This window comes from Rhinopithecus roxellana, chromosome 17, assembly GCF_007565055.1.
Source record: "Rhinopithecus roxellana isolate Shanxi Qingling chromosome 17, ASM756505v1, whole genome shotgun sequence".
Classification (NCBI taxonomy): Eukaryota; Metazoa; Chordata; class Mammalia; order Primates; family Cercopithecidae; genus Rhinopithecus; species Rhinopithecus roxellana.
In genome coordinates, this window is record NC_044565.1 from 80,554,406 (window position 1) to 80,568,171 (window position 13,766).

General features: G+C 45.5%; 1 long non-coding RNA gene across 1 annotated transcript; it reads left to right on the forward strand.

The window, feature by feature from the left end:
- The first annotated feature begins 10,787 nt into the window (after positions 1–10,787).
- LOC104663012 lies at positions 10,788–13,391 on the forward strand. The gene is made up of 2 exons (XR_748080.1): positions 10,788–10,932; positions 13,173–13,391. It is a non-coding gene; the product is annotated as an uncharacterized LOC104663012 (long non-coding RNA).
- The last annotated feature ends 375 nt before the right edge of the window (positions 13,392–13,766 follow it).

Sequence of the window (13,766 nt, forward strand, 5' to 3'; positions counted from 1 at the left end):
TATAGAGCCTTCCCTACTGTATTAGTCTGTTCTCACACCGCTATGAAGAAATACTGGAGACTAGGTAATTCATAAGGGAAAAAGTTTTAATTGACTCACAGTTCTGCATGGCTGGGGAGGCCTCAGGAAACTTACAATCATGCAGAAATCACCTCTTTACAGGGCGGCAGTAGAATGAGTGCCCAGCAAAGGGGAGAAGCCCCTTATAAAACCATCAGATCTTGTGAGAACTAACTCACTATCATGAGAACACAATGGGGAAACCTGCCCCCATGATTCAGTTATCTCCACCTGGTTTCGCTCACACACGTGGGGATTATGGGAACTACAATTCAAGATGAGATTGCTTGGGAATACAACAAAACCATATCACCTACTGTTGAGGGGGAGGTGAAAAGAGCCCCATGCCCAGTGTTCCTGGCGAGTATGAATCTGTGTCTATAGGAGTGTGCACCTGCAGTCTCCCTATCACAAGCAACTGCACATGGCCCATCTGTATTATTGTTCTCTGCTGTGACCTCTGGTTCCAATTACTTTTCCAGCTTCCTGTCCTTCCATGAACCCTGGTAGCACTGGCTGGAGCCCTGTTTGTCTAGTCTCTTCCCCAGGACAGATGCTTGAATAAACATGTTGGATACAAATAGGGCACCCAAACTCTCCTTAGAAATTCCATTTTGTGCCCTGCATGTTCAGCCCAGACAGAATGCCCACAGACCTGACCAGCTGGATCAGACTCCAGCTGTACCCTAGCTTAGTGGTTTGGACCACAGGTCCCCTCCTACAGCCATTCTCCCTAGTTCTCTCCCCTCCACTCCAAGTCAACATTTGTTGCAGTTAACTCCCTTCTCCTCATTAGGAGCCCACAGTACTGATAATGACCATTTTTAATATCTTTTTCTAAAAATATCACCGAAAACAAGAAAGGCACAAGATAAAAGGCTTAAAGGAAATATGAAACATGTAGTTTTAAATTTTTCATCTTTCAAAGGAAGAATCAAAGATAATTAAAATATTAGTGAAGGAAATACAGGTAGATAAAAATAAGTATTTACATACATGCTGCCACTTTGGGGGAACCTTCAATTTTTAAAACTTAGCTGATAAAAACAATAAATCTTGCAAAACTCAGGATACCTGGGAAATAAACATATCTTGTATGTGCTGCACAAATTATTGATGACTTTTTTTTTCTTTTTTTTTTTGAGATAGATTCTGGCTATTGTCACCCAGGCTGGACTGCAGTGGCCTGATCTCAGCTCACTGCAACCTCCGCCTCTCAGGTTCAAGCAATTCTCCTGCCTCAGCCTTCTGAGTAGCTGGGATGACAGGTGCCTGCCCCATGCCAGGCTAAACTGTGTACTTTTAGTAGCAACGGGGTTTCGCCATGTTGGTCAGGCTGGTCTTGAAATCCTGACCTCAGGTGATCTGCCTGCCTTGGCCTCCCAAAGTGCTGAGATTACAGGCATGAGCCACCACACCCGGCTATTGGTGATTTTATAGTGTATAAATATTGTTGATGTATTGGGTGCGATGGTTAATTTCGTGTCAACCTGACTGTGCCACAGGGTACCCAGATATTGGTCAAAAATTATTTTGGATGTGAGAGTGTTTTGGGGTAAGATTAACATTTAACTTGATAGACTGAGTGATATGGTTTGGATCTGTGTCCCTACCCAAATCTCGTGTTGAATTGTAATCCCCAATGTTGGAGGTGGGGCCTGGAGGGGAGTGATGGGATCAATGGGCAGATTTTCCCCTTTGGTGCTGTTCTCATGATAGAGTTCTCAGGAAAACTGGTTGTTTAAAAGTGTGTGGCACCTCCTCCCTCTCTCTTGCTCTGGCCAGGTAAGATGTGTCTGCTTTCCCTTCATCTTCCACCATGATTTTAAGTTTCCTGAGGCCTCCCTGGAAGCTGCTATGCCTTCTGTACAGCCTGCAGAATGGTGAGCCAATTCAACTTCTTTTCTTTATAAATTACCCAGTCTTGGGTATTTCTTTATAGCAGTGCAAGAATGGATTAATACACTGAGTAAAGAAGATTCCCCTGTCTGATGTTCAATCAGTTGAAAGACTGAGAGCACAAAAGTTTGACCCTCCCCTTAGTAAGAGACAATTCCTCCTGCCTGACTGCCTTTGAACTGGGACATTTGTTTTTCCTGACTTCAGACTCAAACTGAAACATCAGTTCTTCTTGGGTCTCAAGCCTTCAGACTGGAACTACACTATCAGCTCTTCTGGGTCTTAGGCCTTTGCACTTGAACTGGAACTACATCATTGGCTTGCCAAGTCTCTAGTTTGCTGAATCACCCTGCAGATCTTGAGACTTGCCAGCCTCTAAAACTGAGTGAGTCAGTTTCTTTACACACACACACACATTCCCTACTGGTGCTGTTCCTCTGGAGAACCCTGACTACCACACTGGGTCATCCTCAAATAAAGCAGATATTAAGCTGTTGGGCCAGAGTAAGATTGTTTTTGCTCTTCATCTAAGAGTTTGCAAATAGGGGTGCCATAATTGTTTCCAAGCCATATCAGGCAGGAGTGGACTGGGAGTGGCTAAGAGTGGAGTGCTCCTTGACCTCAAATCATTGTGCCTGGAGCCGAGGGGAGTAATCTCAGGCACCCAATGCCAAATGAGGCTGGTTGCAAACAAAATGGCAGTTGATAAAAAGCAGCTTCAAGAGCTTGGAATGGAAATTCCGGAAGCCAAGCAGAAAGACAGAGGTGGGAACAGAGATGGGAAACTGTCGATTAGGAGAGGGGCTGGAGTAGCTTTCTTTTGTTTTTTTTTGTTTTTTTTTTTTTTTTTTTTTTTTTTTTGAGACGGAGTCTCGCTCTATTGCCCAGGCTGGAGTGCAATAGCATGATCTTGGCCCAGGTTCACGCCATTCTCCCGCCTCAGCCTCCCGAGTAGCTGGGACTATAGGTGCCCGCCACCACTCCTGGCTAATTTTGTTTTTGTGTTTTTAGTAGAGACAGAGTTTCACCATGTTAGCCAGGATGGTCTCGATCTGCTGACCTCGTGATCCGCCCACCTTGGCCTCCCAAAGTGCTGGTATTACAGGCATGAACCAGTGCACCCCGCCTGGAGTAGCTTTCAATAAGATTCCTGTGGCCTTGCATGGCCAGGAAGGAAGCCATGTAGGCATCAAGTGGATCTGCGTATTTCTCTTCCTCCAGGAGCCCATGCAGGAAATCCCAGAGGTGAAGCAAGACTTGAGAGCATTCCTGTTTGTAATGCCAGTTTATCTGCTAGTCAGAAAGCAGACAAGGATTTTCTCCTGCAGTCATAACTCAATCTAATAATCTCTAAAATTCATCATTCTTGTAGCACCAAGAATGACTACAGCCCAAAACTTAGACTATCTAAGCATCTGGAACTGAGATTCATACTTTGTTTAGTGGGAAGTCCTGACTTCTTTTATCTTGACTATTGTATTAGTCCAGTCTCACATTGGTATGAAGAACTACGTGAGACTGGGTAATTTATGAAGAAAAGAGGTTTAATCGACTCACAGTTCTGCATGGCTGGGGAAGCCTCAGGAAACTTACAATCATGACGGAAGGTGAAGGGGAGAAGCAAAGCATGTGTTCTCATGGCTGGAAAGGAGAAAGGGAGACAAAGCGAACTGTGAAGTGCTACGCACTTTTAAACAATAAGACCTAAACAACCAGATCTCATGGAAACTCACTATCATGAGAGCAGGAAGGGGCAAATCCACCCCCACAATCCAATCATCTCCTACCAGGTCTCTCCCCCAACATTTCAAATTACAATTCAACAAGATTTGGGTGAGGATACAGAGCCAAACCATATCAACTATTAAGAAATATGATTAATGATTTAGGTCAAGTCTGGCAAATAAAACAGGTCATCGAGTGGGTAATATGTTTTGGGATCCAAAATCATACAGTCTGTATAGTGGGAGGATGCAGGGCCTCTGACTAAAATGGCCACCAGGGGTTTTGCTAGAGCTGGCTGGTTATAAACATGGCGAGCAGAACGTATATCCTGTCCGAGGGCAAGAGTGACAAGTGAGAGAAGAGGAGGAGGGACCTTCATGTGGGCCAAAAGCTGGAATTGCCAGTTACTCTTGTGCTTAAAATTCTTCTTTGGTTTCCCCTTGTCAATGGGGAAATTTCAATTTCCACTGCCCATTAATGTGACACACAGGGTTTGGCCCAGCCCCATCTCGCTTTTTAAAATTTTTTAATTGTCTTTTTTTTTTTTTTTGAGACAAGATTTCACTCTGTCATCCAGGCTGTAGCGCAGTGGCACAGTCGTGGCTGGCTCACTGCAACCTCCACCTCCCATGCTCAAGGAATCCTCCCTCCTCAGTCTCCCAAGTAGCTGGGACTACAGGTACTCACCCCCATGCCTGGCTGATTTTTTAACTTTTTGTAGGGATGCGGATCTCACTATGTTGCCCAGGCTAGTCTCAAACGCCTGGGCTCAAGCGATCCTCCCATCTCAGCCTCCCACAGTGCTGGAATTAAAGGTGTGTGCCATAGTGCCTGACCTAGCCCTGTCTCTTCACATGATCTCCAGATTCTCACCTTCAGGCATCCAGACTATTGGCAGCTTGGTTGATCCAGCGGTGTCACACATCAGCTTTCCTCCCTCCGTAATAATCCCACCTTCCATATGCCCATATGCCTTGGAATTGCCTGCTCATCCTCAAGAATCTGCTGCTCCCTCCCCAGTTATCTGTCTCCCAGTTGACCATTCCCTCTTGGGCCACTGTAGTAGCCTCAGCACCTGTTTAGCAATTCTGTAAATCCCTCCAGGTGGAGATGACCATGTCTTATCAGCCACTCTATTTCCAAAGCCCAGCAACCTGTGTGCCACATAAATAGATACTTAACTGATGCTTGTTGAATCAAATCGGATTTAAATTGGCTGTGATCCCAAGGTAACAAGCCATTTTCTTTTTCTTGGTTGACTCATAAAAAATGTGAAAAGAAAAATAAAGTTAGAAGTGTATATCATTCCCAGACAAATTAAAAGACAACTTCTATGTGAATTTTGGATATGGATATTCTGAGCTGGGTGTGGTGGCTCATGCCTATAATCCCAACAGTTTGGGAGGTCGAGGTCGGCAGATGACTTGAGGCCAGAAGTTCAAGACCAGCCTGGCCAACATGGTAAAACCCCGTCTCTACTAAAAATACAAAAATTAGCTGGGCGTGGTGGCACGCACCTGTAGTCCCAGCTACTCGGAAGGTTGGGGCATGAGAATCACTTGAACCTGGGAGGCAGAGGTTGCAGTGCACCAAGATCACACCACTGCATTCCATCCAGCCTGGGTGACAGAGTGGGACTCTCTCAAAAAAAAAAAAAAAAAAAAAAAAGGAAAGGAAAAAGAAAAAGAGGCCAGGCACAGTGGCTCACTTCTGTAATCCCGGTGCTTTGGGAGGCTGAGGTGGGCGGATGTCCTGAGGTCAGGAGACTGAGACCAGCCTGGCCAACATGGTGAACCTCTGTCTCTACTAAAAATACAAAAATTAGCCAGGCATGATGGTGGATGCCTGTAATCCCAGCTACTCAGGAGGCTAAGGTGGGAGAATCTCTTGAATCCAAGAGGTGGAGGCTGCAGTGAGCCGAGATGGTGCCATTGCACTCTAGCCTGGGCAACAGAGCGAGGCTCCATCTCAAAAAATAAAGAAGAAAGAAAAAGAAAATTCTGTCAGGATGTAGATGGAGGTAAAACCAAATTTGTCTCCTTAGTTTATTGTGACACTTTAGACCCAGGATTACACTCAGTTGACTTTATCTATTAGTGATTGTAAGAGAAATGGGTGTTCTGGTTAATCAAATAAAGAAGCATATAAAAGAAAACAGAAGGCTTGGTTCTTGTCCTGATTTTCCACTTACTACCACCTATGGACTTTGGGCAGGTTCCTTCACCTCAATTCCTTCAGTTTTAAAATACAGTTGATTAAATGTTCTTGTTGAAAATGCGGTACAAGCTAGAAATAAATCTGCCAGTGTAAGGTATTATTAGGCATAGATGGCCAGTTTCCCAAGTATGAACTTCAAATACATTTAACACCATAAAATATTAAACAAATATTGCAGCTTTCTTGCACGATTCAGAAGGCACTTAAGTGAGTGCCTCAGGCTCTTCATGATAAGTATCATGTACCATTACAACATAAATTTGTGCAAATACCAGTTCATAGACAGTTTCATTTGATAGCATGGTATACAAGCCACTTTTAAATAATACTGTATCATTTTGGTATTGGCACCCTGTAGAAAAATCTAATGAGATGATCACCAAGCCAGCTTTAAGGTTTTCAGAGTTAAATGAATACTTACAGATGTAAAGATTTGTTTCAGCTCTGTCAGCATAATCACTGTTTATTGGTCCGCAGTGGGTTTGGAAGGATGGTGGTAAGCATTATGATGTGTTGTCAGTGACTGACACCCAAATCATTGTTTTCAGACCAGTGCATCAAATATTTGGCCTTGTAAGCTTCTTAGTTATAGAGGGGTTGAACAGCCTTGGGGATTAGTTTCATCCAAAGAGAATTTGAAAGGCTGTCCTTGGCTGCAAGCCTGAAAATTCTTGTTTACCATGGTGACATAGAAACTGCATTTGAGGGAAAACAGCAGTGTTTCAATGTATAGTTCTAGAAACTATACATTGTGGTGGAGGTTACTTCATAAAGAAGTGGCCTGGGAGATGAAAAAAGCTAAACACTGAGTCTACTATTATTTATTTATTTATTTATTTTTGAGACAGAGTCTCACTCTGTCACCCAGGCTGGAGTTCAGTGGTGCCGACTGGGCTCACTGCAAGCTCCGCCTCCCGGGTTCACACCAGTCTCCTGTCTCAGCCTCCTGAGTAACTGGGACTACAGGCGCCTGTCACAACGCCCAGCTAATTTTTGTATTTTTAGTAGAGACGGGGTTTCACCGTGTTAGCCAGGATGTTCTCGAACTCCTGACCTCGTGATCCGCCAGCCTCGGCCTCCCAAAGTGCTGGGATTATAGGCGTGAGCCACTGCATCTGGCATCTACTCTAATTTCACCCACCATTAAGAGATGCTAATTTCGTTCCTGGATGGGACCAAAAAGAAAAGGTGGAAACTATTCTTGGTGCAGACTGTGCATTAAAATCTCTAGATAAGCGAGGCATGATGGAGCACACCTGTAGTCCCAGCTACTCGGGAGGCTGAGGTGGGAGGATTCCTTGAGCTCAGGAATTCAAGACCAGACTGGGCAATATAGCAAGATCCCCCCATCTCCAAAACAAAAACGCTCTAGAGAAAACTAGTTTGGATAGAGAGAGGAGGACAGAGAATTGAATGAATGAGTGGTTCAAACTAAAAAAGGGGTGGAAATGAGATCAAGAAGCAAAAAAATCATGGTAGAAGGGGAAAAGAAGCTGCTGGAGAGACTTTGGAAGAGAAGATTTCCCCTATGCAATGTTGAGGGAAGCTCTGTAAAGCTTTCGCATTTTTGACATCATGTACAAAAAAAAAAAGCACTGGCAGTGATCCAGGCAGTAACAGTGGTCTGGGAGGTGCTAGAGAGAACCAGAAGTCAAGAGTAGCAGCAGTGACGGAGAGTGCCATTGCACTACTGCTTTGAAGGTACAGTCTGTGCCGGGCCTTACTTCTCCGGTGAGGTCCCTGGAGCAGCAGTCTCACTGGGAGCTGGTTTGACCTGAAGAATCCCAGCCCCTGTAGGCCTACTGAATCCGAATCTGCATTTCAACAGGATTCCCAGGAAACTGGATGCACTTTAGATTGAGCCTTCACCTTTTTTAGGGCTCTTGCAACCCTATCTCCTTCTTCTATTTTTTTTAAAATTAAGACAAGGTCTTGCTATGTTGCCAAGGCTGGTCTCAAACTCCCGAGCTCAAGCATTGCTCCCACCAGGGCCTCCCAAAGTGCTGGGGTTACAGGCATGAAGCACAGTGCCCACCCTCCTTCTTCTATTTTTTCTTTTCTCCTGGAGACAGAGTTTCACTCTGTTGCCCAGGCTGGGGTGCAATGGCGCCATCTTGTCTCACTGCAACCTCTGCCTGCTGGGTTCAAGCGACTCTCCTGCCTCAGCTTCCTAAGTATCTGGGATTACAGGTGCCTGCCATCACGTCGAGCTAATTTTTGTATTTTTAATGGAGATGGGGTTTCACCATGTTGGTCAGGCTGGTCTCAAACTCCTGACCTCAAGTGATTCACCCACCTCGGCCTCCCAAAGTGCTGAGATTACAGGCATGAGCCACCGCACCTGGCCACTAGTTTTTCTTCTTTTCCCCTTCCCTTTTCATTATCTTCTTCCTCAAATGCCAAAAAAGGGTCATGTGTGACAATCAATATGTTGGGTATTTACATCTCTTCTTGGTCCTAATTCAAAGCACAAGCTAGCCTCAATTCATAAACACGTGAACAAAACCGTTGCACTGGGCCCCAGAAAGGCATCAGGCAAGATGAGCCCTCCCCCATAACATCTATATTTGTGTCATTTATTTATACAGAGGCTTAAGTATACACAGTGCTTTGTAGGGGAGCATGCCAAGAAAAGAATACAATCCCTGCTCTTTACAAAATATTTTTCTTTTTCTCTCATAACCCTAGGGAATAGCCAGGGTGGGGATGGAATTATGAAATCTTTGGACCAAAATATATAAAATGAATAGAAGGAAGCCGTAGGTATTTTTTAGAGCCTCCAGACCTCTCTCAGAAAACAAGATTTTCCCAAACGATATGCATGAGCAGATTTTTGCTTCATGTGAAAACAAGCTCTCAGTTATCTGAAGGAAACTCAAACACACACACACATACACACACACCAGAAAAGATATTTTAAAGGCATTTTGTCAAAGATATTTATAAAAGTACATTTTAAAAGGCTGGAGTGAAGTGGCGCGATCTCGGCTCACTGCAACCTCTGCCTTCTGGGTTCAAGCGATTCTCCTGCCTCAGCCTCCAGAGTAGCTGGGATTACAGGCATGTGCCATCATGCCCCACCAATTTTTGTATTTTTAGTAGAGATGAGGTTTCGCCATGTTGCCCAGGCTGGTCTCAAACTCCTGACCTCAAGCGATCTGCATGCCTCGGCCTCCCAAAGTGCTGGGATTACAGGACGTGTAATCATGTCTGGCCCGGAATAATTTTAAATTTATAAAAAAGTTGCAGAGATAGCTCAATGAGCTCCCGTATAGTTGCCCCCCAGCCTCTCCTAATGTTAACATCTTATTCAACCACGGTACATTTGTCTAAACTAGGAAATCAATGTTGTTAGCTGGGCACAGTGGCTCACGCCTGTAATCCCAGCACTTTGGGAGGCCGAGACGGGTGGATCACCTGAGGTCAGGAGTTCGAGACCAGCCAGGCCAACGTGCTGAAACCCCATCTCTACTAAAAATGCAAAAATTAGCTGGATGTGGTGGTGGGCACCTGTAATCCCAGCTACTCAGGAGGCTGAGGCAGTAGAATCACTAGGACCCAGGAGGCAGAGGTTGCAGTGAGCCAAGATCACATCATTGCACCCCAGCCTGTTAACTACAGACTTTTATTTGATGGCACCAGTTTTTCCACTAACGTTCTTTAGTCCAGGATCCCATGTTGCATTGAATATTAATACATTTTAATAAAATAATACAGTGAAGTCACAGGATAACACATGATAATTGATTATCAGATACAGATGGTGAAAAGAGCTTTGCCTCGGGTCAGAGTGGCCTAACACGCATCTCTGCAGGGAAAGGACCCAAGTCGCGCCCACAGGGGTGTGAGGTTGTTTCATACAGCCTTGGGGCAGGCATTCCAGCTCTCAATAAGAACTAATACGGTTCAGTGTACGCTAACTCCCCAAGGAATTTGCAGTTCACATTAGACAAAGGGTATAAAGCTCTAATTATGAACTCCGGGGTCAGAGTGGACCACGACGTTGAACATTTCCACAAAGAAGAGGAGAAGTTTACTTTCCCATGCTCTGAAGTCACACTTCCTGCCCCGTACTCTAGGACCAATGCAAAGCCTCAGGACTCAAGCTTATTTCTGAAGCAACGTCTGGAGTTAAAAAAAAGAAAAAGATGACAAGTTAATGAGTGCAGCACACCAACATGGCACATGTATACATATGTAACAAACCTGCACTTTGTGCACATGTACCCTAGAACTTAAAGTATAATTTAAAAAAAAAAGAGAGAGAAAGAAAGAAAAAGAAACATTTACACTTGCCCCTTCTGAGGAGTCACTGTTCTGTGCCTCTCTAGGGGCCACCTTCGCTCAGAGGCTCCGTTAGGCTGGTGAAGCAGGGGGCTGCGGTGGGAAGAAGAAAGGCTGAACATTCCTCAGCGTAGCGTCGGCGTCCATGAGGGGCTCTCAGCGATGGCCGTCTCCGCTTGCAAGGTCATTGGTCTTTGAGATGGACTCGCTGCCTAAGGCAGGCTAAGACTGGCATATTAGCATTCCATCTATATTTAACTTGGAATAAATACTAGATTTAGTCCTGCAGCTAGGATGGAATTTTTCCCCTTCCCCTGCCCTCCCTTTTCCTGCCTTAGAGTTGGGTCCTAGGCTAAGGCAAATGACGGGCCGACAGCCTAACATGCAGGGAGGCTCTTGCACCACCGTGAGAGTGAGCGCATGTCTCCTACAATTTTTCCACTCTAGGTCCTTTGCCTGTCTCACACAGCGTGGTTACCTCTTCCTCATCTGCAGCTTCAGCCCCACTGTGTTGTCATAATTATTTAGCACCTACAAAATGAAAAGACAGCCAAAAAAACCCGAAACATCTAGCTTTCCCCTCAGTTAAGTGTTCAAAGTGTCCTAACTTCCAGCTTTGAAATCAGACTGAAGATGAACCATGCTCCTGGCACTCCCTGGTGAAAGCCCAAGTTCAGCAGATTGCGGCCATGGGGGACTGAAAATGGAACCCTGGACAAAGACACTTGCTTGGTGACCCAAGGCAAGGTGTACTTTGACTGGCACATCTATTGAATGAGTATATTAAGAGTTTAGGGTTTTAGGCTGGGGGCGGTGGCTCATGCCTGTAATCCCAGCACTTTGGGAGGCCAAGGCGGGCGGATTACCTGAGGTCAGGAGTTCAAGACCAGCCTGGCCAGCATGGTGAGACCCGCCCCGTCTCTACTAAAAATACAAAAATTAGCCAGGCATGGTGGCAGGGGCCTGTAATCCCAGCTACTCAGGAGGCTGAGGCAGGAGAATCACTTGAACCTGGGAGGTGGAGGTTGCGGTGAGCTGAGATTGTTCCATCGCACTCCAGCCTGGGCAACAGAATGAGACTCCATCTCAAAAAAAAAAAAAAAAGAAAAAAGAAAAAGGGTTTGTGGTTTTGGAAAGAAGAGAGATTCTAGAACCTTAGAGATTTCCTTTTTTTTTTTTTTTTGAGACAGAGTCTCATTCTGTCACCTAGGTTGGAGTGCAACAGCATAATATCAGCTCACTGTAGCCTCTGCCTGCCAGGTTCAAGCAATTCTCTGCCTCAGCCTCCTGAGTAGCTGGGACTACAGGCGCCCACCACCACACCCAGCTAATTTCTGTATTGTAGTAGAGATGGGGTTTCACCATGTTGGCCAGGCTGGTCTTGAACTCCTGACCTATAGAAATCTGTCTGCCTCGGTCTCCCAAAGTGCTAGGATTACAGGCATGAGCCGCCGCGTCCAGCCGACCCTCTTAGATTTCTGACTTAGAAATGTAAGCAGTGGGGGCCGGGCGTGGTGGTTCACACCTGTAATCCCAGCACTTTGGGAGACTGAGGTGGGCAGATCACCTAAGGTTAGGAGTTCAAGACCAGCCTGGCCAACATGGTGAAACCCTGTCTCTACTAAAAACACAAAAATTAGTTGGGTGTGGTGGCATGCACTTGTAATCCCAGCTACTCAGGAGACTGAGGCAGGAGAATCGTTTGAACCCAGGAGGTGGAGGTTGTGGTGAGCCTAGATTGCGCCATGGCACTCCAGCCTGGGGGACAAGAGTGAGACTTCATCTCAAAAAAAAAAAAAAAAAAAAAGAGAAATGTAAGCAGTGGAAAGAAGGTGACAGAGCAGGCAAGTAGTCTCCAGAGAGATCTAACTGGTAGATGAGAACAGAACTTTATGGGTTATTGTTCTGTTTCCAGATTCCCTGGACATCCAAGCAGGGCTAGCAGCTCAGAATTGCCCCCAAGCACCTCAGTCTTAATTTTCTCGTATGAAAAATAAAGGAATTTTGGTTAATGAATGGTTATCAACCATGTCTATTCATTAGCATCACAAGGAGGCTTTGCAAACACCAGTGCCTAATCCCCACCTCTAGAGATGCTACTGAATTGGTCAGGCCTAGCCACCAGTCCTTTTCAAACTCCCCAGGTGGTTCTACTCTACTGCCAGGCTTGAGAACCTCTGTGATGGGTAAGGTCTCAGATTCCCTCTTTGACACTCTGTGATCCTGAAAGATAATAGGTAACTGCTTTTTGACTTGACAGAACCAATTCAAGCATTCCCATTAAAATAAGCAAAAGTGTAAATAAAGGTTAAAGGTCTTTAACTAAGTCTCTGGGCCCCTGGAAGAAGGAAGCTGGGGAAAAGACAGCCATGAGGACAAGGTTAATGGTACATTTTTAAGTAAAAACTGCTCCAGAGACTCACAGCCGCAGTGGCAGCTAAAAAGTCAAAATTAAGTTTCTCTATGAGCTGAGAGGCCAGCAAGCACAGCCCAGGGGCATGGCCTTGTAGCTCTGATCATTATGCAGTGATCCAGCTGCCCTCCCAGGCGGGTGCAGGCCCTTGGATAATCAGCCGACAATCTCAAGTTGACCTCCTTGGAGGCCACCAAAGCCAATTAAACTAAAGGTCACCCGGGTTCGGCAAGGATGATGGCCAACCTGGGCCTCACTGAGCGGCAAGTGAACAGGAGGCTGCAGTGAGTACAGTAGGTGTTAGAGCCTCAGCAAGCTGATCACATGCTGAGCACAGTAAAAGCCTGAAAGGCCCATGGAAGATTGGGCAACAGTGGATTGCAGGACCAAAGTCCCAGGGCAGAAGCACATCTAGGACCTCACAGTAGATATTCCTAATCCAGCTGCCCAGTGCGTTACAACAGGGCAGGCTCTTTGCCAGGGCATAAAGGTGTTTTTTCTGTTGTTGTTTTTTTTGCTTTTAATTCCCCTCCTGTTTTCTTTTGTTTTCTTTCTGTTTTTTATTTCTGTCTAGATTTTCCATGTATTCTATGAATGCCAAGTGCTGTGAACACCAACCCATGCTTTCAAAGAGCCTGCTGCCTCAGAGCATGTGATGTAGAACTTTCTGGTGGCCTGGGTGTAGAGGTTCTCAACCTCAGCTGCACACTGGGTTTAGTTGATCTGGAGTGAGATCTAGGCATCAGTATATTTGTTAAGCTCCCCATGTGATTCTAATATGCAGCCAAGAATACAACTCACTGGGCGAGGCCATTCCTGGCCGAGGTGAGGAGGTGGTGAGATGGATTAGAAGGGGACCATGGCAAGGATTCTTAGGGGAGTCAAGGAGGAGATGAAAGGAGGACTCAGACATGGGGATCTGGCAAGTTTTCAGAAATCACCTGCTGATGCCTTTTAAAGCTGATGACTTTATTGAGTCTTATTCATCCATTCATCCACTACTCACCAGTGTCTAATATTGCTGTGTTTTAGAAATATGAAGATGAATTAAGACCCAGCCCCTGCCCTTAGGGGGCACACAGTAGGAGAGACAGACTCGTGAACACATGGTGGTGTAATCAAAGTTAGCCATGGACTGTATATGTACTCAATTCTGGGGCCCACAAGG